Consider the following 23,842-nt stretch of genomic DNA (forward strand, 5'->3'; position numbering starts at 1 on the left):
TTTCCTCCAAAGACATTAGCTATTTCTGTTTCTAGTCCCTCAAAAAGTCTATAAAATTGGGGTTTAATCTTATTGTAGTAACTATGTAGTTAAAACTATATGTAGAACGCAGATCTCGATATTATATTATTGTCATATTAAACTTGATAGCTTAGTGTAATGGTAATAAGAAAATTAGACCATTACAGTGTAAATCTGTTACTTTGTTTATTCAGTGTGTTCCTAGATATGATTTGGTCTGAAGGATGACTTAGGACATAAGATAGACAAGATAGAGACTCAACTACAACAAGAAACATGACTCATTGAATTGCTCTTATCTGTTCATTTGAAATGATTTGCTCAGGGTGTCCCAGGGTGTATAGCCAGGCAATTCATTAAATAATTTAATTTGTCTCTCCCAAACCTGAAAGCAGATAAGCAAAAATAAGATGACAAATCACAATTTCATTATCTCTGATGAAAAGTTTCACCCCTCAAACCTGTAATTTCTGCAACAGCTGTCATGAAGTGCAACTATGAACCAAGTCTAAGCATTGCCAAATTGTACGTGCAGGATAGCTTTATCAATTGGTTAAACATTCAATTACTGATTTTGATGATGATGATGATGATTATTATTATTGTTGTTGTTATTATTATTGTTATATGTTAAGTATAATTATGTAGTTAAAACATTAACATATTTAAGCATTTACATGTATATGTGTGATTAATGAGATATAATACTCTGATAATTAATGATCATTAATCCCTGTTGATGCCATGAGACAATGCACTGATCTCCCCTAAAGGGAGTTGAGGGGGGCAGTTAACTCCCACCAGCCCCCCACACTCAGAGACCGAAGACATTCTGGCTCCAATTCTTGGCTAATTTGGCAGTGATGTGTGTTTGGGACTAAATACTTTGCACATTACAACAATTGTGAAGTAATGGTTTCTATTTATATTCATGACAAAGTACCGCATGTTAATGTTGTGATAAGTGATTTTGACAAGTGAAGATACTTGCATAGGTGGTCCAGGTGGGTTGGCTCAGAGAACAGCGCAACTCCACACCTCCTCTGAAGAGAAATCATTCTGTCATAATCACTTTCTTGCCTTTTTCTAGCTTTTTTCTGTCTCCAAAGTTTTGTTTCTTTCCACTCTTTTCTCAACAACAGACATAAAATCCCTTCCCTGCTGTTAGAAAGCTGATAGCAGAATCCTGCTTTTTCCAGATGATCAGTCACAGACAATGGAAAGTGGAGGCTGTGGGGCTATATGGGGGACCGGTGAGGGGCAAAAGAGGATTGTGATGTGTTAATGAAGAGCTGAGGAGTGTTTAGACAGCCAGTTGGCCCTGTGAACAGCTCTCTCATACTAACAGACACTGACTGTCCAGCCATGCAGGACACGTGAAGAACATCTGTGGATGCCATTCACACTGCAACCTCAATATGTTGCGCACTCACACCAGCTGTCTGGAACTGTCCACCTAATTCTCTCTCTGAGAGGACGAAGTTGGAGCAACAGTGTCGCTGTTAGTCTTATGATCTAGAAACTATGATCTACATATGTGAGGGGATGCTCCCAATATAGAGTGTAATTATGGGACCAGCTTTTCTGCCCGCCAAAGCTGAGGCATCATGGGACGGGCGGGTGGGATGAGAGGGACTGTCGGGGCAGGCAGGGTTTCGGGTGATCGTTTTAGACTAGGAGGGTTGCAGGTGGCACAGATAGTTTTGGCCTGAGTGAGGCAATGACCTCATGGCTGTGAAAGTGTCAGTGTATGTTTGTGTGTCTCTGTGGGTAAGGGGAGGTGCGACAGGCCTGTGGGGAACAGGTGCTTTGTCCTCTAGTGTCATACTATATGCTTGAGAGGGTCTGTCATCGCTGGGGTTTGGGCTGTCAGGAGAGAGTGCCCATCTGGTTTGCTTTAGCACTGTGTGTGCCTGATGGAGAGGGCTGTATAAAGATAAACACACACACACACACACACACACACATGTACAGTACAGTACATGTAGAGAAATGTTATCTTATTGTATTCTTTTTCAGTTTTTCATGTTGGACAGTTGTTTCCCTCAATGCCCCAAAATACAACGCTGCAGAACAGAGACAGTACCAGTTATGAATTCATGTGTAATTTTCAGAATTAAGAGACATATCCAAGACAAATTAAAGCCTTTGATCAAGGCTAGAATGACATGTGACTTTTGGGTATTATACTGCCTGCTATAGTGTAAACATTATTTTGCATGTATGAATGTTTATCTTGTGAAGTGTGAAAAAGGGTGGACAATGCTGTTCTCTGTTTTCCCTGCTTGGTAAGATATAAATTAGCCCATGAAATGAGATCAGCCACAAGACACTGTAGATGCTGTTAAATGTGACACACACACACACACACACACACACACACACACACACACACACACACACACACACACACACACACACACACACACACACACACACACACACACACATCATGGTTATCATGTTCTCTGTTCTGCTGCCGTGTGTTTAATTAGTATGTTGGGCATGACCTTTGACAGGTGTGTAAGTATAGACCACCAGCCGGCGTCTGGGGAGGGGCTGCTGGTCAGCAAATCCTTCATTTGCACTTTAAGTAAAACAGATGTCCACTGATTTGTAATAGATGTGCAAAACTGTTGCATGAATGTAGTGATGTTATATTAACCCTTACATAGTGTTCGGGTCAAATCTGACCTGTTTTTACATTTGAGAGCAGTCAAAACACCCTGAACACTGCCTTCTTTTAGCCTGATAATATTATGACTTTTCCCAAAGTGACCCATAATACACAGAAATACAACTTTTATTTATTTATGTGGAGCTGATACACATTTTTGTATGTAGATGGGTATTCTGGGTTAAATTTGACCCAAAAAATGACCATTCAAAAATGTTTTTGGTTTCTTCACATTTAATGAAATCATTATGGCTGTTTTAGGTAACATAGGACTATGATGCAGTGTGATTGTGAATGTTTTTTCTCCATAAATAAATAGTGTAAAACCTAAAGAATACACTCTCTCTGCTCTCTTAAAGCTTAATCAAGGGTTAATAACCCATTTATTAATGACTGATGATGTATTTATGAATGAAAAATAGATTTGTGGTTCAGAAATTCTGTATAGAGACTAATGAAAGGATATTGTGAAAGGCCAGCATATGGACAGCATGTAAGGGTTAAAGATTATTTTAATCATAGCTCTGCTTTATGAGATGATATACAGTAGAGGGCAGCAGGATGGCAAAATTAATAAGGAGACTGCTGGCATTTGCACTTCTGAAGTGCCTTTGAGCAAGCCTCATACCTAATATTTGACACATTGTGCACCTACAGATGTGTGTATTATTCATGAAACACATGCAATGGCCTGGAAATAGTTTGCGTGTAACACAAAATGCATCAAGTGACTATTTCCCTCATACATTTGCATTTAAAGGGAAGACTGATTACTATGGGAATACTTTGCATTTGATGACAAAATACATATTAAGCAAAGGTTGTGTGGAGTGAGAAATCTTTTAATGAACCTGTGTTCTCCATGACTGTGCACTGGATTAGTTGAAAGTAACTTCTGGGAACAAAAGGGAGCAGTTGAAAGTTGTTTTTTTTAAAGCTCTCAAATATGAATAGTAATAGGTTACCAAATAATTTTCATAACGTTGCATTGCAGACGCAGTTTATGCTTGTTGGTGTTTCAAATGTACCAAGAAGACATCTCAGTTGCTGACTGTGTAATTTGCTGCTCTTGTTATAAAACAGACACAAATTGCACAGTTTGCAAGTGCATAAAAGGGGCAGTACAAGGTTGTTCTGTGCCCTGAAATCTCTTGAGCATCAGGGGTGCCAGAGCTGGGCCTGCACTCTCCAACCAAAGCATTTCCAAGAAAATTGGTATTACTTTTGTCACTATTTTTACTTTTTTATTTAAAGAATTTTTTTTGTATTTTTGCATTTACTGAACAGATGTTAGTAGAGAGGCAGACATGGGATGAGGGGAGAGAGCCGGACATACAACAAAGACTAGAATCAAACCAGGGATTTGTGGTATGCACCTTAACCATTAGGCTACTGGGGCGTCACGCTTTTTTTTTTTTTTTTCTTCACTTTTAATGTACTGTAGAATGTAATGCAGAAAAATGAGAAAAGCAAGAGGAAAAACATGGTGGAGAAAAGATGGAATGCTCCAAAGCACAGGCCATAAGTAAACACATGATATCATAATTGTTTCTTAAACTGATTAGATACCAGCACTGCATAACTTTGTTGTTTTAAGGATTGGGATTGATTACATGCGTCTGATATGGATGCGTTTAACTGAAGCCTGACAAAACCAACAGTCTCCCTGTAGTCAACACTGCGTTGTCTGCTTGTACAAGGACATAGGGGACTAAAACAGCAAATAAACCAATCTGTAGTCATGCCTTGCAAAGATAAATACTACATAATCATATACAGATACAGTACACACAAACATGTAAGGTCCCTCTCACTCATACACACTAATATACTTGTTTATATATGGTGTGTGTGTGTGTGTCTGTATCCATACATGAAAGTTTATGTTTGTATGGTCTGCTGAGTGAGTGTTCCCGGTGGATGATTATTGTTGACCTGTTAGAAGAGCAGAGACAGGTTTCTGTGACTGCCATCTTCAGAACTTCTCTGATGACTCTGTTGTGGTTGGATTTGTCAACAAGGCTGAGAACAGGGCTGTGGTGGGAAACCATCTGCGGCTCAGTGTGGCAAAAACAAAGGAGCTGGTTGTGGATTTGAGGAGGGCCAAGGCACTGGTGACCCCTGTTTCCAACCAGGGGGTCAGTGTGGACATTGTGGAGGACTACAAGTACCTGAGAGTGTACAATGACAATAAACTAGACTGGGCCAAGAACACTGAAGCTCTCTACAAGAAGGGCCAGAGCTGTCTCTACTTTCTGAGGAGGCTGAGCTCCTTCAACATCTGCCTGACAATGTTGAGGATGTTTTATGAGTCTGTTGTGGCCAGTGCTCTTCTGTTTGCTGTTGTGTGCTGGGGCAGTAGGTTAAGGGTAGCGGACACTAACAGACTCAACAGACTGTGATGTTACGGGGGTGGAGTTGGACTCTCTGGCTGCAGTGTTAAAGAGGAGGATGCTGTCTAAGTTACGTGTCATCTTGGGCTGTGTCTCCCACCCACTCCATGATGTGCTGGTCAAGCACAGGAGTGCATTCGATGCATGACTCATTCCTACGAGATGCACCACAGAGCGACACAAAAAGTCATTCCTGCCTGTGGCCATCAAACTTTTCAACTCCCTCACAGTGTCAGACACACTGAGTCAATATACTGGCCCTTTGGACTTATTTCACCCCTGTCAGCAGCTTCATAACCTCAAAATTTATAATTTATATTAATACTGCATTTATACTGTATATTTCAAATCATATTTCTTATCTAGTTATACTATTCTTGCTTTTAACACATTTACAGATCAGTCTTATTATTTACACTGTTGTTATATATTGTAGTATGATAAACATATTTATATATATATATATATATATATATATATATATAGTTGTTATATATTGTAGTATAATGCACATATAATTCTTATAATTCTTATAATTTCTCTATGCTTGTATATATTTCTCTTCTAGAATGAGAGCAAATGTAACATGACCCAATTTTCCCTCAGGGATCAATAAAGTATTTCTGATTCTGATAAATCATTCAGCCGCAATGTGTATGTATGTGTGTGTGTGTGTAAGGGAGGGGTGTGTGTCTTTGAGCATTGCATGTTCTGGCTCATGTTTTCTTTGTTGATATGGTGCTCCATTGTATGTGTACGCGCATGCATGTATGCATATTGTGTGTTCATGTGTCTCAGCAAGATTTTGTGTGTTTGCCATAGAAGTGTGTGCTTGGTGTAGAAGATAGACTGCGTTCTCACTGCATGGTCCATATCCTGTAAAGGAGGTATTTGCTGTCACAGGAAAAACATGCCGGCATCCTGACAGTGTCGCCAAGGAAGATTTATAGTAAAAGAAGGAGTGAGGGCCAAATTACTCATCCAATCAGGATGTGAAGTTGAAAAGGGAGAGATATAAATTATCCTGACTGAATTATTGGAAGAAAAAGAAGAGGCAAAAAGAAGAGTGGGAGGCTGAGAGAGGTTGAGGGGGTAAATGGGATTTAAATTGCGGCCAGAGGAGAACAGAAGAGAAATGCGTCCCATTCTCATCAATTCATCATAAAGGGAAATATTACTATATGTTAACCAGAGAACCTACTTTATCCAGAAAGGGGATTCTATTAAAATAGTGTTAATTTGAGGCATGTGAGGTGGAGGGGTCTTAACATATGGTGTAAGCTGCCCTTATGTGTGCTTTTGTGTATGAGTGAATGTGTGTGTGTGCTGAGTCGAAACCATTCATATTGCGTGTATCCTGTAAAGTTCCCGCAGCTGTGCTTCTCTCCACTCCCAGCAGTGGAGTCTGACAGACAGCCTTGCGTTTCACAGGGAATCCTCTGGTATTTGAGGGGCTTAATTTCAAAGCTGCTAGAGGTGGGTTTTGATTTAGCACTCTAAGCTTTAATCGCATCTCTTCCCCCTAGCATCCCTCAGTGCTGCATTCTTGCCCATATCTGAATGGAGAGATCAGAGTCTGCGTAGAGCAGATGAGATGGAGGTGTTCCAATGTTTCATTCTTTGTCTTGTCTTTTATGTCTCAACTGCAAAGAGCTATGTATATGCAGTACAAGCAGTCCTCAGAACTAGAGCCAGGGACACCATAACACCCCAGACCTGTCCTATAGCTGTCTGCTGTACCTCTGGCCTGTTGCTTGGTGTGTGTCCTGGTTAGCGTTTGACAGGACAGGTCCTCAGCCTCATATTCTTTGTAATGTCAAAGGTGATGTTTGAGCTGTCCGTGTAGCAGCCCTCAGCATAATTTGAAAAGCTTAGCAACTTCTACTTTGCTCACACTGCAGACATACAATACATACAGTGTATGAGCCCATGAATGCCCACTATGCAAATGCGTCATGACTGTATTTAAAAAGCCAGGCTTCAAGATGGCCTTTATTCAGTACAATGAAAGTTGCTCCCCCAGCGCACATGCCAAAACAAGTTTTCTCTTTTCCTAGTTTGGTTCTGTGTTGTATGATCCGTTGTGCATCCATGTCCATTTCCAGGTTCTGGGAAGGTTTTACAAATATTAAAAGCTTCATGGTTTTAAAATTCATAATACAAAGATTAATTGACCCTTTGCGTTTTGAGGTCTCCTGTCAACAATTTTACAGGTGTCTTTATAATTCTGTGGTTTTCTGTTGGGAAAATGTCTTTGGGTTGAAAGATTAGTTTGCTGTATCCATCTCTCTACATACAACCTTGATACTGTATGTATACATGGGTAAAGATGTCAGTAATGTGTGTATGAGGGGTTCTTAATAACCTCACCAACAATGTAGCATGATGACTGAAAAACAGTAATTTTATATAGAATCATCTCATGTGGTAAAATAACAGAAAGAAGTATTCAATCTGATTATCTGTGCATTATACTGGAGAGGTACGTTTATCACCCTCCAGCCATTTCCCCTAGCTTAGCTCGTTAGTTAGCCTAACTTAATGTTAGCTGTTAATCAGAAGAGACACATCTGTGAATATCTACACTAAATTTCAAATAAAAATGATTTTTCTTTGTTATTGTTATAAAACATTAATTTGACCAGCAGCTAAACATTCAGCAGTAGTTAGCTAGCGATTAATCAGGTTTTTGACACTCAGAAAAGTTGGTCATTTTTTTCACATGGCTGTGTTTTGCTGTGTTTTCTTGTAGTTTGATTTCAATGCAGGAAATGCAGAGATACAGAAACAGACAGAGAGCAGTGGTCAGGCAGAATTAGGAAACACTGTATCAGGTGAGAATTTGTAACTTGAATTAAACTCAATTAAACCCCAGGATGTGTACATCAAATATTAGAGCTCCACATGCAGCTAATTTCTCAACTCTGCTAATGTTGGCTAACCCTAAAGGCATAGGTTTTCTCCTGTTGATTATTTTCATCACCCAAAATGATGAAAATATGTCAAGGATTATAACGGGTACTTTAACAGTAGAATTTTGTGGCAGGCAATCGATAAGAGCAAGCAGCAGAGGACGGGAGAGAGAGTGACTGAATCAAGCCGTGTAAAAGGTTTCCTCACATCCTGTGTTTTTACAGAGAGGAATGTCATTGAGTGCAAAGAGTTGAATGATGGTGTGGCCAATACTGTGAGAGAATGAGAGCGCCACACTGCTGCTTCTAGGCTGATTTCTGTTTGTTTGAGTAAAAGGTGTTGATGTCATTGGGGGCCAAGGGGGTAGAGAAGGAAGTTGGAGTTTGGGGGCTTGACAGTGTGAGACCCCTGGAGGTCTGGATGCAGTTCACTTTGTGGCTGACAGATGAAGGCATACTGACCTTTTAACCTTGCAGAGCCATGCAGAGAGGGGATATCGATTCGAGGGCAGCACCTGGGGTCAGCAAAGTTCAAGATGCAGAGAAGGGACCTGTATAGGATTCTGTCACACCTGTTTAGCTTTTTAACTTCAAAAATTCACTTCAGCATTATGTGAACATATATTCATCCTATGTGATCCGTGTATTCTAAGCACCATTTTGATACATGTTCAGTAGTACCTGCATAAGGCTAAACATACTTAATTGGGATATTTCAGTGGCACTTTTATAATAGGGATTGTGTGCAAAGTTGCCTTGTGTGTTACTGTAGTTATTGACATGGCAGTACACATAAACTTGTGAGTACTTGACTTGACTTCCTCACTCTTGAAAAAACTTTCTTTTTCGGAAATATTTTTTCATTTAGTGACTGTCTGTTATCAGTTTTAATTCATGTACGATGCGTAATGCTCACTACAAAGTGTGCCATCGGTGTGTGAGTGTGTGTGTGTGTTTGTGTGTGTGTGAATGAGCATTAGAACTCCTGATGAGCAGGTTGGCACCTTGCATGGTAGCCTCTGCCATCAGTGTATGAATGTGTGTGTGAATCGGTGAATGCTGGCATGTGTTGTAAAGCGCTTTGAGTGGTTGGAATACTAGAAAGGCGCTACATAAAGGCGGTCCATTTTCCATTCCATTTGTACGTGGTCCACCCGCACAGGTGTTTTTACTTTCTTTTGCTGAGTAGACTTCTTTTTTTAGTACTGTGTGGGTGTGTACAGACTGTGTTTGATTGACATCTCGCTGACTCTTCTGTCAGTTTTGTTGCACCTGTTAGGGTGTGACAGCTTAGACCTTATGATCCTTATTAGTGCATGATGCTTAGCTACCTTCACCCAGCTTCAACCTGAAAATAGATGTAATCAGAAAAAAATAACTGAAAATGCTTGTGAAGTTGTGCAGGATCTTCTCACTTATGGCTTTGCCTTACTTCCCTACATTTCCCCCACTGTGAACTTTTATGAGTACACTTTGACTTTTACCTCATATTATAAGGTGAAATAATACATAATGTCATCTGTTAAAAAATATGCTAGGCAGTCATTGTGGCTAACTAAAAATTTTCCTCTCAATTTTGATATTGTAGATCTGTACAATATTCCCCCTGTATGTTGTCTGCTTTGAGTTGTCATAATAGGCCAGTGGATGGCAGGCACCAAATTGTATGGTGTGTATGTGGATATATTTTTGAAAATCAGCAAAAGCTTTGATAATGTTTCGTTAATTCTCCCAGGCAATCTTGCCTCCATTAAAACTTAATTTCTAAATCCAGTTGAGTGGACAGGGCGAACAGAGAGGGCTGTGTCCCTCTAAACCCCTGAAACCATGGACCCTGCTGTGACTTGTTTTCAAAAGTGTTTTTTGTGGGTGCTTATTTGGCACCAAAAGTGTGTATGCAACAGGCCAGGTTGGAGACACAGTCTAGTAAACTATGTGTGAACTATTAAGCTGGACTCCTGTGAGAACCAAATCACGTGAGTGCGAGTACAGTATCAGTGTGTGTTTGTGTGTATTTGTGTGATAGTCAGTGGGGTTTGCACACAGGACACAAGTGTGTAGTTGCTTCTCTTTCACTGTTCTCTCCATCCTGATCTTTTTGGCTTTTGTGCTCTTTCTTCACTCATCTGTTTCTCTCCTTCCTTTCTTAGCCCTTGTGATGACTGGGCTGTGACTAAATCACTCTTTCTCATTGACAAACCGTTTTGCCTCTCACATTCCTTCTTTGGCCCTGCACTTCACATTTTGGGACAACCAAGGACAATTATGAAACCAGAGCCATGAATAGTAAAAAACTATGAACCTGCATGGCGAGGGAATGTTCCGTGGATGTTTTGAAGCTTAGATTTGGTTATACTGCTTGCCATCGTTGTCAGGTATTAGAGCCAGAAAATCCAAGTGTTAGTCGGCCAAGCCTCAGAACATACCTCTATTAAAGCAATGAATATGTTTTACATCAAATAGTACTTAAAAAAATTGCTGCCAAGATGCACATTAGAAGAACTGACATTACTAGTGGGTATTGATACCTTTGTGTAAAATTTGTGATGAAAACTGGGATTTAGTCAGTTCAAAGAGAAGGTGAGGATTGTGCATTTATTTCAGTGCAATGAGTGTTTTTAAGCTACCTCCCTGCATTGGTTTTAGCATTAAGCTGCTGTTCTAGCTTCCTTCATGATTCGACAACCCTTCTGCATCTTACTCTGCAGATAATTGTTCCCTTTCTTTTGTGTGAATGTGTTTCTGTTTATCTCTTGTCCTCCTCCTGGCTTAGCAAGAGATACATGACAGCTGAAAATCCCTGGCAAATGCTGGAGTTGACCCTTTTTTAGCCAAAGAAACCTCCCAAAGACTGTCAGCGTACCTTTTTGGAATGACTATATATTTTGACCACATGAATTTCACCCTGAGAATTGTCATAGGTATTTTCTATGTACTGTACATTTCCTTTGTGGTAAATTTAGCTTTGTTGCCTAGCATGGTGTGGCAAGAGGCCAATGCAGAAGTGTGGTGATGCTATAAAGACTGCTGTGTTGTACTTGCCCTGGAGTCTGGGTTTTATAGTAGTAAACCAGGTTTGACTGTGGTAATTATAGAGGACGGAGTGTAATGTAACTATAGCTCCTCTCTCTGCCAGCTGCCTTCTGGCCACAACACACATTCACCCACAGTCACTTATAAATGCATACATTTGCAGACTTGCACTTACACACATAACACACATAAAGTGTGCAATCTCTGATGATCATCTACATACAGAACAGCTGCAAGCTGTGTGTGAATGTGTGTGTGTGTGTGTGTGTGTGTGTGTGTGTGTGTGTGTGTGTGTTTGTGCGCATGTGTGTCTGTCAGGTGGTTGGGAGCACTGGCAGGTGTTTGCTCTTGTGCTGGCAAATGCAGCTGGACTGTGCCACAGCTGTGTATGTGTATATGTATGTGTGTGTGTGTGTATTTCTGACTGTGTGTGTGTGTGTGTGTGTGTGTGTGTGGTTCTGCACCTGGACACAGCTGGAGTGTGTGGCAGCACAGTAGCTAATAGCAGACTTATTTCCATGCCAGACATTTAAAGTTTAAGTTATGCTCTCAGCTGACTGGATATTATTCATTGCTATTAAGTGCTTTTCATTAGTCTCGCCCTTTCAGACTTCTCAAGTTCATTCGTTCTTCATTCTTTGGCTCCTCCTCTTCATTTCCCACCCTGCTCTTGCATCTTCCTCCTTTCTCCTGCCCTCCTGGTTGCCTTCTCTTCTGCTGATAGTTCTAACTGGATGAAGAGAGGGAAGACTCACTCTCACCCTGTTGTCAGGACAACTGGAGATGTCAGCTGGAGCCAAAATAGCCCCCCGTAGTGGACTAAATATACTGCACACCCTGTTGCCCTACGCTCAGCACACAGACAACCACTGGCTCCAACCAACCAGCAGTTAGATAGCTTCACTCTCGTTCTGTCAGCCAACCACAGGAGAGATAATGATTTGCATTACTGGTTATCTTCAGGGACCTTATTTTGGCTGAGGAAGACATTCCCTCCTTGGATTACTCCCTCCTTAGCATCCCCTCCTGGCCCTGACCCCACGCCCCCCCACCCACCCACCCCCACATGCCGTCTAGCCACCTGGTCTCTTACATACTCAGCTTGTCTTGCTAGCTCCAGGACAGCTGGGAAGAAGGAGACAGAGAGGGAGTTTTGGACTGAGCCTCCCACGAAGCTAGAGATACACTGTGGTAGAATGCAGTTCACAAACAATACAGTAGCCCTGACACATTTAGCATATAGAGTCTTTACACCGTGTGCTAGAAGTAGATTTTCAGCTCAGTGTGAGCAAACAATAGTTATGACATGTATTAGTTGCTGTCACAAACTTTTTCTTAGCTGGCTGTAGTTGTCTATACATGTATGTGGGTACTCTGTAAGAGTCAGATGTAAGTTGACATCTGAACCTTGATAAGGCCTTGGTCAAGGTTAGCTAGGTGGTGTGGACATCAATAGAGATAGTCTCACTGGCTACGCACACATAGCCATGAACACACATGCATGAGCTCACACAAACACACAGACATAGTCAGGAATTACTGGGACTTTGTGAATAGTTTCCATTGGTGAGAGCCTCCCACACTTACATGACCATCCTATGAGTCAGAAATCAACTAATACAATTTCTCCATCTGTGTGACAGATAGAGACCACAGATACTTCCCGAAGGCTAGTCATTATTTACTTGCCTGCTATCCCTTTCAAGTATGCCATCTGCACTGTTGACATGGTATTAATATAGATTTCATGTAGCTGTTCACCACTGCTGATTATGTCTACGACTTATTGAAAACATGCCTGACCTAATCCAAGGCTATGAGGCTAGCAGTATGCTAACATATGACCGGCCAACTTGGTCAGTGGCATTTCCCACAGGGTCAAGAGTTGTGTGCAATGTGGAGCGATGCGCTAGTCATGGTTAATGTGCTGAGCACAGCCTCAAGGCCACAGTGAAGTAGACAGAGTGGTAAGCCACCAGCTTAGATTTAACCTGCACAGCTGGACTGTTAATGGCTCTACATTACCAGTCAAAAGAGCGGACACACTTTCTCATTCAAGGGAATGGAAAAATGTGTCCAAACATTTGACTGGTACTGTATATAACAATAACATGGTGTTGTATCAAGATTTATTGGCAAGGTTATGGAGACAGCATATGTCTTAACCAGACCAATGACATATAGTAGTGAGCAGGAGGACAATGTATCAGGTTAGAAGCCCCTTTACCAGGAAAATTATAGAGAGAAGAATGAGATGTTAAAAGCCAGTGTTCCCTTCTTAAAGAGAGCCCTATTATAAAATGCTTAAGTTGTTATGAAAGCCCACAGAGGCAGAGGGGTTCAAGATGTTTTTATGTTCTTCTCTTCTACGGGGGGCTATAAAAATAGCACTTGGCTCGAGCTAGGTGTCAGAGGTCTTCTCCTCTCTCCCTTCTTTCTGTTTCTTTCTCTTTCTTCTTCTCCCAGCTCTGTCCTCTGTCCGTCTCTCTCCTTCTCTCCCCTGTCCCCCCATCACCTCATACCTCCTCCTTCTTTCTCGGCAAACCCCCCCCCCCCCGCGCCCCCTTCATCTCTCCCTGTGGTATTAGCGGGGCCACATGTTGCTGGCCTCTCCTGGTGGTGTGAGCCCCATGGCAGGCCCTGGCTCCAGGCTGACGCGTAGCTCAGTGTGTGTGTCTGCGTGTGTGTGGATGAGAGAGAGACTGTAATGTGTGCCTGCATGCCTAAGAGTGAGCGTGCTTTGAGTGTGTGTGTGTGTGTGTGTGTGTGTGTGTGTGTGTGTGTGTGTGTGTGTGTGTGAGGCCGCTAGCTAACACAGTAACTTGATAGTGGTGCGGCTGAGCAGTACAGAGTAGAGCAGTGCTGTGATTTATCCCGCGGGCCCAGCAGATGGCTGCAACAGGAGTTTGTTTAAGTTTGCTTCAGAGCCGGGCAAGCAGCCAGGAGCATAGAGAGGGCCTGCCAGAAAAATGTTCACTGACTCTGGATGCCTAACCACACTACTCCCCCTCTCCTCTCCATTCTGCCTCCCCCCCAACCCCTCACAGCCCCCGTATTCCAACACACACACGCACACACACAGACACACACACACGCTCTTGCAGACTTTCTGTCGCTACTCTCCTTTTACCCCTCTCTTATTTCTCTCTTTCCTCCCATCTGCTTCACACACATGCTTACATACATATGCACACACACACACACACACACACACACACACACGTGTGTATACACACACGTTGGTTTGTGCATGCTGCTCTGTTCTGTTGGCAACGTCCCTGGTGCAGACATGATCTCACACCTCAGGAGGGGGCATTAAAGACTGAGGAGGTGTCCATTCTCATGAAGAGCTTCTGAACACAACCATATGACCAACACTTTGCCTCTCACGCCGGATAAGACAATGAACTCTACAGCATAAACACATGCAGAGGAGCACATGCACAACGATGCACGAGTTGAAATATAGTCCAGTTGATTTCTCCGCTCTTGCTCTCTGTTTGCAACGGTGATGACAAGTCCTTTCACATCACTCCAGGTCACCCAGGTGATAACTCTTGACTTCCTTCTCCACGTGTCAGCCTCGCTTTTTTCTACCTTATCTCCTTCTTGCTCTTTGACCCGTTCCTTGTCTACTTCCCTTCCCCATATATTCTTCTTCTAGACACGGAGTTCAGCAACAAAAATTTAAGGTCATGTCTAAATTGGATGAAGCAGCAGACATCAAAGCAGACAGAGACTGAGTTTATGAGGATGTGTGAGGTTTGGGAAAGGTTTTCTGTCAATATGTAATATAGAAGTCTGAGTACCTTGAACTTGAAAGAGCAGTTTTATCTACTTATTTTTCAGACTCAGTTTATTTTGTTTAATTTGTTTTTTCTTTACCAACTGCTGACAAAATCAAATACAAGTTTCTTCTATAATGTTTTCATCCAATGTTGTATGTCAAATCATGTATTTGTGTCACAATTAAAATATCAGAGTAATCCAGCCAGTATTTTACAATTTGGTCTTCTATCAACTTATAAAGTATCTTATATTCTTTCATACTTCTTTGTTGTATGATACCTGTTTAATAACATGATTAGGTGGATCCCATGTATGTTTGCTTATACCTAGAGTGTCTTACTTTCCAGTAAACATAAGTCTATCAGGTTAAAATCTATCAACAAAGTATATCAAAGAGTATCGGTGAGGAAATATGACCAGGCTATTTTCCATATCTACATATTGTTTAGGATTCGTACAGGTTAGTGCCAGAGCGTGACAAACTCAGGCCAGAGATAAAAGAGTTTGTGTGAGTGCATAGATGCATGTGTATCTGATGCGTAATGTGTTTGTCCTTTTGTGTTTGTATGCCTCACTGCATGACTAATTCTTCTTCTTCTCTCAACATTATCCTGAACGAAACATGTCACATGTTCCTTATTCACTAATTTTTTCTTCTTTTATTAATAAAACTCTTTTTCCTTTTCCATGTATTTTTAAATATCTTTTTATTCTCCTCTGTGGGCTTTTCTATCCTCTTCCCAGTGTCATCAGTGGCTTTCCTGTTCAGTGACTGTGATTCTAAACTCTACTACCAGTATTACTTATTAGTAGTAGTAGTATTATATGAGAGAGACTGAGGAAGGTCACTATTATGTAGCCACTAAACCCTTACAGTACATGGATGGACGGGACATCCTTATATGCGTAATGTGTATGTATGACTAATTAAGGGGACTGCCAGGGCCATTGTGCTTTGCCACAGATCCTTATTTCCTCTAATGAAACATAAGTTATTTTAGTTCCTGTTTTGCCCTCAGGTCAGAGACTGTGTGCTGTGGTACACACACATACAGTTGAATGTTATGTGTGTGGTATAAGCCTGAAAGAGTTTAAGAATAAGAGGTGTCAGCTGCTTATACAACATTAATCAGCTTCCTTGGATTATGGGCTTCATGCTATGTAAATGTATGATATGTAAAAGGTATGAAGCCTTTAACTATGAAATAGGGCAATTCATTGATCATGATAATACAGTAGTCTTTGTAGTTTGCAATATAACTCATGTCTCTAACTCATCAAATACTAAGAGATTCAGTGATATGTAAAACATATGAGTAGAGTCATTCCAGAAAATAATAGAGCCATTGTTTTCAAATCTTGGTTTTTAGCCATGCTAGCAGCATGGCTCTAGGGATGGCAATGTCGGTCTGTCAGCGCACCACTTTTATTCCAGACTGAAATATCTCAACAACTAGTGGATAGTCTGCCATGAGATTTTGTCTATTCATGGTTCCCATGGGATGAATCTTAATGACTTTGTTGACTTTCTCTCAGCACAACCAGTAGGTTAACATTTTCGGCCAAAGATGGTAAAATTGTCAATCAGCCGTGATCAGGGGAATAATTCTGTAGTCTTCTTAGTGTGTCATGTAATAAATAAATCATTGGCCTCCTGAATGCTATCCAACCTGTGATAGCAGCATCCAATGTTTATTTTAATCAACAATATACTTTGTAGATTTTCCACTGTGCTCAGACAAATTCTCCTTATTATACTGACTAATGACTATTTAACAATATAATACCTACCATATACCAACTGCACAGTGTGGTTGTCTGCTAAATTGACAGGACAACAATTTTAAACTGATAGTCATCCATAACTTTAGAAAAACAAAAAAACTACAGTATGCCACCTTTGTGCTGGTTCCTATAGAAATAGGGGCTAACTCTGTCCATTAATTGAAATTGCCACTGCAATCAACACTTATTATTCCTGTGATGTTTGGGGAGCTCTTTCTGTGTGACATACCCTCTCTGCTACTGCACGCATGTCTTTTTGAAAATCACTTCAAATGCAGACAAGCTGTACATCAAACAGAAGGGACAAAAAGAGGAGACAGGTAAAGAAGAGAGAATTCTTTATTAGGCCTCACATCCGTCTGCAGCTCTGCTCCTTGATAAACTTGGAGGAGAGGAAGTGAGTGGGTCACAGGTCAGGTAGCTTAGCAGCCCGCTAATGAATATTTATCTGTCAAGGTTAGACTCAGTTGACACAGATGTGCCTCTTCCAGACTTATTACCTAAAGTGTGATTATGTCCACTCATTACATTTGGCCATACGTCCATCTATATTCTTCATAGTTTTGGAAATCTGTTGCGGCTTCTGTTTTCAATTTGATAAAGAAATATATGAATATATCCAAAGTTAATTAGTAATATTAATTAAGCCTCTAACAATTGTTCATTGATTAGTCTGCCAATTATTTTCTTAATTAATTAACTAATTGTGTGGTCTATAAATTGCCAGAAAATAATGAAAACTGTACACCACAGTGTCCTATATCCCAGGATGAAATGACTTTTTTTGTCCGACCAACAGTTCAAAACCCAAAAATATTCAATTTACAGTGAAATTATACAGAGAAAAGCAACATATCTTCACATTTGAGGAGCTGGAACTTTCTGTCAGTCGACTAATCGATCAGTCAATTAATTGACTAATTGTTTCAGCTTTAAACAAAATCAACTCTTAGTTGAGGTACTTTTGCATACTGTATAACCAGCATTGCTATCATAAACACATTTTCAATGTGGTTTTAATGTTAATCTCAGTAGGAATGAAAGGTGCCCTTTTAATTTTTATATAACATAATAATTGTAATCCAGGAGACCATCTTGTTGGATAAGGATATAACATAAATAGCCTGTTGATTGAATATTGGCAATGTTTATTGTGTCTAGCAGTTCAATGTATAGTAGGGACACTTTGCAGTTGGTAAAACCACCCTGTAATCAATATATACTGTATGTATTTTTAAAAGGAACGTTGTATCTGTGTCAAAACCTCATTTCATGTAGCTATGAAAACATCTGAACCGTAAACTCTAATTGTAATACCAGTCTGACATTGTATCCTTTTAGCAGCGCATTACTTTGTTCTGTGTGATTCATCACCAGTCCTTGTAGTCTTTTACCATACATGTTTTTTTAACTAAAATAACCCAGTGTCATCTTTGATCTACTATCCAATAGGGATCAAATCCAGTCTTCTGTGGATCACTGAATGCAGTGTGACTATAGGCAAAAACATGTGGTTCGTGCGGATTGTGGATACTTAAGGGAATGACATTCATGAAAAATTATTGTCCTCTGTCCTGTGTATATGATAACACTATGCTTTTGGTCCAGGGCAGATGGGTTTTTTTTGTGAGCTGATTGTCCACCTGTTGGTTTGCCTGAGGAGAGTGGTAAGCACAGCAATTTCTACAAACCAGCGCCTCAGACAGACTGACGCTGGCCGAGGACTGATTAGACGCTATTTGACTTCCACTCAATATGGAACATGTGTCTTCAGTGTTGGACTGATAGCAGGGCTTTGGATTGGCTCCCGCACTGCACAGCTTCACAGGTGTCAGAGTTGTTCAGGGTTATGTATAAGCTTGTGATTGTGTAAGAAAGACATTGTGAGCTTTCATGTTTGTGTGCACACACATATGAGAATGCTTTGAGCACTGGAGCATCTTGAGCGTGAGCATCTGTCAGTGTAGATCAAAGCTGTCTTTTTCTGTTTTCCTGTACTCGGCTGAGTCAGTGTGCACGGAGACTGAGCTGCTTTTATGGAGTGTTGCTGAGTCGGTCAGTGGCCTAAGTTTGCATGCATGGCTGTGGTCCTGTTGGATCTCTGTGATAGGCTGTTAAAACTGACTGACAGCTTTGCTTTACAAGCTGCTATACATCAACCTGTAGACCTGCTGCAACCGTGGGAACACAGACACATTTGTGTTTGAGTATGTGTATGTGTACGTGTGTATGTCAGAGTCAGCGAGTAGCGGGGGTCAGTGTGTTGCAGAAACAGGGCCTGCTGCTGAACGATAAGGCCTGCTGACCTTGTAACCTCTTGCTCACTGTGACGAGGTCATCTCAAATTACACCTAGCCAAATGTTCCCTGTCTGCTAGCATTAACACAGGAAGGTCTAACCCCTGGAACAGAAACCTTTTCTAACCTAGTGATGGATGATAGTCTTCTGTCCAACCTTATGTCCAACAAACAGAAACAAATGGATAAGCACATTCTTATGGGCACAAGGTGTTGGTCTGAGAATCAGAGGGTATCATAACACATGATATCATACTATCACAATATTTTGCTCATAATAATAATAATCGCATCTCAATACAGCTTCTGTTTAACTTCAGGAAGAAACTATACCTAAAATATTTTTTTAGAATCAGAAATTAATAATATATTGTATTTATTTACTGCATTATAATGTGCTTGCAGTTTTATAGAGGCTTATAGAAAACAAATATGATACAATGTGTACTAGCATTGAATAGAGGCGATACTTACATGTCTCAGTGTTTTGAGAAAATACTATTTTGATGAACCTGTACCACCGTATATTGCTATATTGATTATTTGTCTCACCACTAATCTAGCATGCCAGCCAGTATTGGTGAGCTGTGTAACCTACACAGTCCATACAAAGTGGATTGAAAGTGGAATACATTTTATGTGAAGATTGCTGGAATTCATCTGAGCATTTCCTTTTCCTATTTCTCTTGTCTGTTGCACATTTAGCCACTTGCCGATCATGTGTGTAAACCTGGTGTGTGTGAATAGGAGGCATAGGTAAGAGCAGGGGCCATGTGTGTGAAGGAGCAGGGTTCCTGTGTGTGGTATCGCGTGGCTCAGCCCTGAGGTAAATATTTGAGGACCGCAGGCACCATTAGGAGAGGGTCTGTCTTTGATGGGCTGATTTCGTGTGAGGCAGAGGATGACGTCAACTTTACCTCAGAGGGCTCCAGAGAAAGAGCCAGAGCCAGGAGAGTAGTGTGTGTGTGTGTGTTTGTGTAGTGAGTGTATCTACAGTAGTGCACATAATAGCAAACTCTTTTCCTACATTCATAACAGAATGATAGATTTGTGTTTTATTGGAAGTGAAATTCCTGGCACTTTGCTTTTGACATCCCCTCAATCACATTTCCTCCACTGCTTCCCAAGGCGCTTTTCTAATGATAGCATTACAAAGTTAATCTGGTAAAGAACAGTGGTTCCAGTTGCTTTTTGGATCACAACTTTTTTTTTTCTCTCAACAATATTATTGGACAATTAAACAGGTTTAAATGCCAGAAATTGTTTGGACTAGCTTTGACACTGACTTTCTTTTTTATACCCCATGATCAACTGGCAGGAACTTGTGTAAACAGAACCTCCACCAGAGCTGACAAAACTCCTTGTTCTCACTCTTGATCTCTCTTTTTTTAGTCTTAGTTTCTGTCTCCTTCATTCTCATTCTAAACTCTAAATCTTCCTCTTCTTCCTCCTCCTCATTCTTCACCTCCCTTTCAGTGCAGAGCAAGCCAATCTTTCTGGCGCCAATGCTTCTTCTTTATTTTCCTCTCTGGAGAAGTCAGATTTATTGGTCCAATGTTTATTTTTACAACTAATTTTTTGTTTTTCACTACCTATCTATTAACATGGCTTTTTTTCATTTTCAATGGTAAAAGGTAGCCAGTAGCGTGAACTGCACAGCAGGGGAACTGGGTACAAAATGTGTGTTCATGCTTATGTGTGTGTATGTGTGTGTGTGTGCACTTGCATGTGTGTGTGCATGTAAATGTGCGACCCAAGCACAGATGTTCTCAAAGGCTCCAGATTTTAGGCAGCAGTTCTCCCTCTCCCCTTGCAGAAAAAGGGAAGTGTCTAATAAAAGGCGGGTGTATGAGATGGAGTGAGTCATGCACACACGCACAGAAAGAGAGAGAAAGAGTCGGCCTCCCTCGATCTCTCTGAGGTTGTGTGAGAGAGAGTGAGCGAGTGAGTGAGAGAGTGAGGCAGGAAGCAGGGAGGGAGGCTGTGCCAAGCTGGAGCTGAATTCCTGCCAAGAGTCTACTTGTTTGCTCGTCTGGCTGGAGCCAGAGGCTGACCTTATTAGCTAGGAGGGCAGCCGTCTTATTAAAACACATCTGGCGCTCAGGGAGCCCAAATAGTCCTCATATTGTCTTCCTGCTTGCTCCTGACCTTGCGTTACCTAGCAGGAATGCTGACAAGGGCTTCACGCATCTGTTGAGAGTTTCACCAGGGTCTTTCTCCCCCTCCTTCTCCCCTCCTCCCCTCCCTTCCACCCTCGCTGTCTTTGCTGGCGCCTGCACGGTAGCTCTGTGGGACCTGTTTTTCTTCCTTCCCCCTTTTTCCTTTTCCCTCCCACCATTTCCACACCCCACCCCTCAACAACACCGCCACTACTCTTCAGCGTAGCATCCCTGTACCCCCCATGGAGAGGGTTTTTCTTTTTTTTTTTTCCTACCAGGTTGCTGTGTCGATACAATTATTCCTGTGTGCATTTGTTTTTATGAGGGGCTGTAACCTGGTCCTGTTTAAACAGCTCTTTGCTGGTTATTTTAAAGTGTGAATGGTGCCGCGTCCTGGGGCTAGCTAGCCTTTATTGTCTGTTTGGAGAGTGAGGCTTTTTTACGGTATGTACAGTTCTTTACAAGAAAGCAGCTGTAGGTAGGAACACAGAGACTCAGACTCTTACTGTTCAGGAACAAGATCCAAGTAAGCTTCACATGGATACACTCTGATCACTTGGACTTTGTGTGCTATATTAACTTTATACACTATGCAATTAAAGCCCCAGTGCAGATTTTGTCTTTGGGCCCCCTCTCATGCAGGAAATCTTTTAGCCATCTTCATTCGGAGAGCTCTACCTTGCCGATCTTTGCAGTAAAAATCTAGGTGGGCCTCTGCTCACTGGCCTGGAAACAACACTATTATTATCAGACTTAACACCTGTAAGTACCTGTAAGCTGCTGCAGATGGAAGTAAAGTGGTCCACATTACACACCACTGACACAGTCACTTATTTTCCTCTCCCTCATTTACAGTATGTGTGAGGTGCGTATTTATTGGTCCACTTTGCAACATGCTCAGTTTGTGTCTGTACAGCACTGGTAACTAATTCTGCTGGTGTGTGCCCTTTGACCTAGCAGCATCCTCTGGTTTCTACCAGAGCATTCGACTTCAGCGCTAACCCTAGATGCCCTCCTGACCCTGGACCCTTAAACCTACATCAGACCCCCCAGAAGCCCACCAGGTCACCACCTATTATGGCCTCACTCCCTGAGCCTCATGTACCCCTCTCCTCTCCTCTCTTCTCCTCTTCTTTCCTTTCCTCTCCTCTCCTCTCCTCAGACAGGAAGAGGAAAAAAGATGGATGTCAAAGTGATAGAGACAAGGAGGTGAGGGTCAGTCTGTTGATATTTCTTTTGTGGTGAACAGCGGTTGTAAAATTGTGGGAGATTTCAAAGCCTTAAATAGATGAACATGAGCGATATCGGTTTCCATGAGGAAACAATGTGTGTTTACAGCGACAGAGTCACAGCCTATATATACTGGGCTGAACATCTGTTTGCTGATGGAGTCTGGACTCACTCATCTCACTCATAACATCACTCAAACCCTTCCTCTCTCTTCTCTCTCCATCCTCTGGCTGCACTGGACCTCTTGCTTTCTTTTTCATCTGTCTGGCGTGTGAGTGTGTGTGTGTGTGTGTGTTTGTGTGTGTGTGCAAAAGTTGTGCTTTTGTGCATGATACAGCATATGTATGTTTCTGCTCAGTCTCCACAACCGTCAGTTCTGTCTTCACTTTCCCAGTGTTACTCCACAGCTAGTGATGTGTCATTTGCAAATGCGCGTATATTCCCTGTGATGATTCATATCTTATACAGCATCTTTATCCTCTCTGCCTTTCTTTTGGCTCCACCAGGTGCCACTATGACTCACTTTTTTTTGCTGCGTGCATGTGTGTATGTGTTTTTGTCTGATCTCTGATGCAGAACAGAGCAGTCACCACTGGGGATCTGCGTTTAGTTTACACACACACGCACCCTTACACAAACACACATTCACACACATTCTCGGCTGCTCTCCGCCCTCCATTCACTCATGATCTGCAAAAGCTCTGTCATCAACCGGATACTCTGCCCTGATTGGCTACCACCACATTTTGTGTTACAAACATCACTGCTGAAAACTGCACCGCCGCGAGGAATTCTCTCCAGCCTCAGGTTGACAGACAGACACACATATACACACACACACACAAGTGAGCATGACCCATGACAATGAGAAGAGAGACACACACAGACAGAGAGAACAGCACTACATTGTGTCACTATCAAGTGTAGCTGGTAAAGCGATTAGAGCTCTTGACCAAGTCTGACCACCAACTCTTTCATCTCCCCATTTAACACACACACACAGTCCAAGGCCTCTGGTAAAAGCTTTATTTTATTTGCTCCCGGGCTGTTAGTGAACTTTATTGGCTCCAAATCTTTTTAATGCTCATCTCAGCTGCTGTGTTTGTTATGTGCACGCATACAGCCACACATACATGCACAGTGTGAAGCCATACCCCTGAACATGACTCAGAGAGAGCTAGAGAGAAAGACAGTGGAATACAGAAAGAAAGAGAGAGAGGGAGAGGGTTGACCGGACAGACCCTGCATCCTCTGGGGAGATTCCTGACATTCCTCCACTTCCCTGCCCACTACAAAGAGTCCCATTCCCCAAGGCACATCACAGCTCTGCCTTGTTACACTCGCACAAAGTCGCATACACACCAAGAAATCCTCCTTCTACGATATGCATAGCACTGTTTCAGAGTGCATGGTTGCAGCCTAAAGATCCAATTACTAAGACAGAAACAACTAATCTAAAGAAGAACAGTATGGATCGATGCCCCCATCATTGAATTTAGTGTGTGTTAAGAGTTTGCAAAGTTGTAAAGTGGGGGTCTCTTCCTTC

The 23,842-nt window shown here is 41.7% G+C and overlaps 1 protein-coding gene across 1 annotated transcript in view; it reads left to right on the forward strand.

Moving 5' to 3' along the window:
• The window catches only part of gse1b (Gse1 coiled-coil protein b), a 171,916-nt gene that overhangs the window by 3,737 nt on the left and 144,337 nt on the right, over positions 1-23,842 (forward strand). The gene's annotated exons all lie outside the window — the stretch shown is intronic.

The sequence above is a fragment of the Thunnus albacares genome, chromosome 1 (genome assembly GCF_914725855.1).
Source record: "Thunnus albacares chromosome 1, fThuAlb1.1, whole genome shotgun sequence".
Lineage (NCBI taxonomy): Eukaryota > Metazoa > Chordata > Actinopteri > Scombriformes > Scombridae > Thunnus > Thunnus albacares.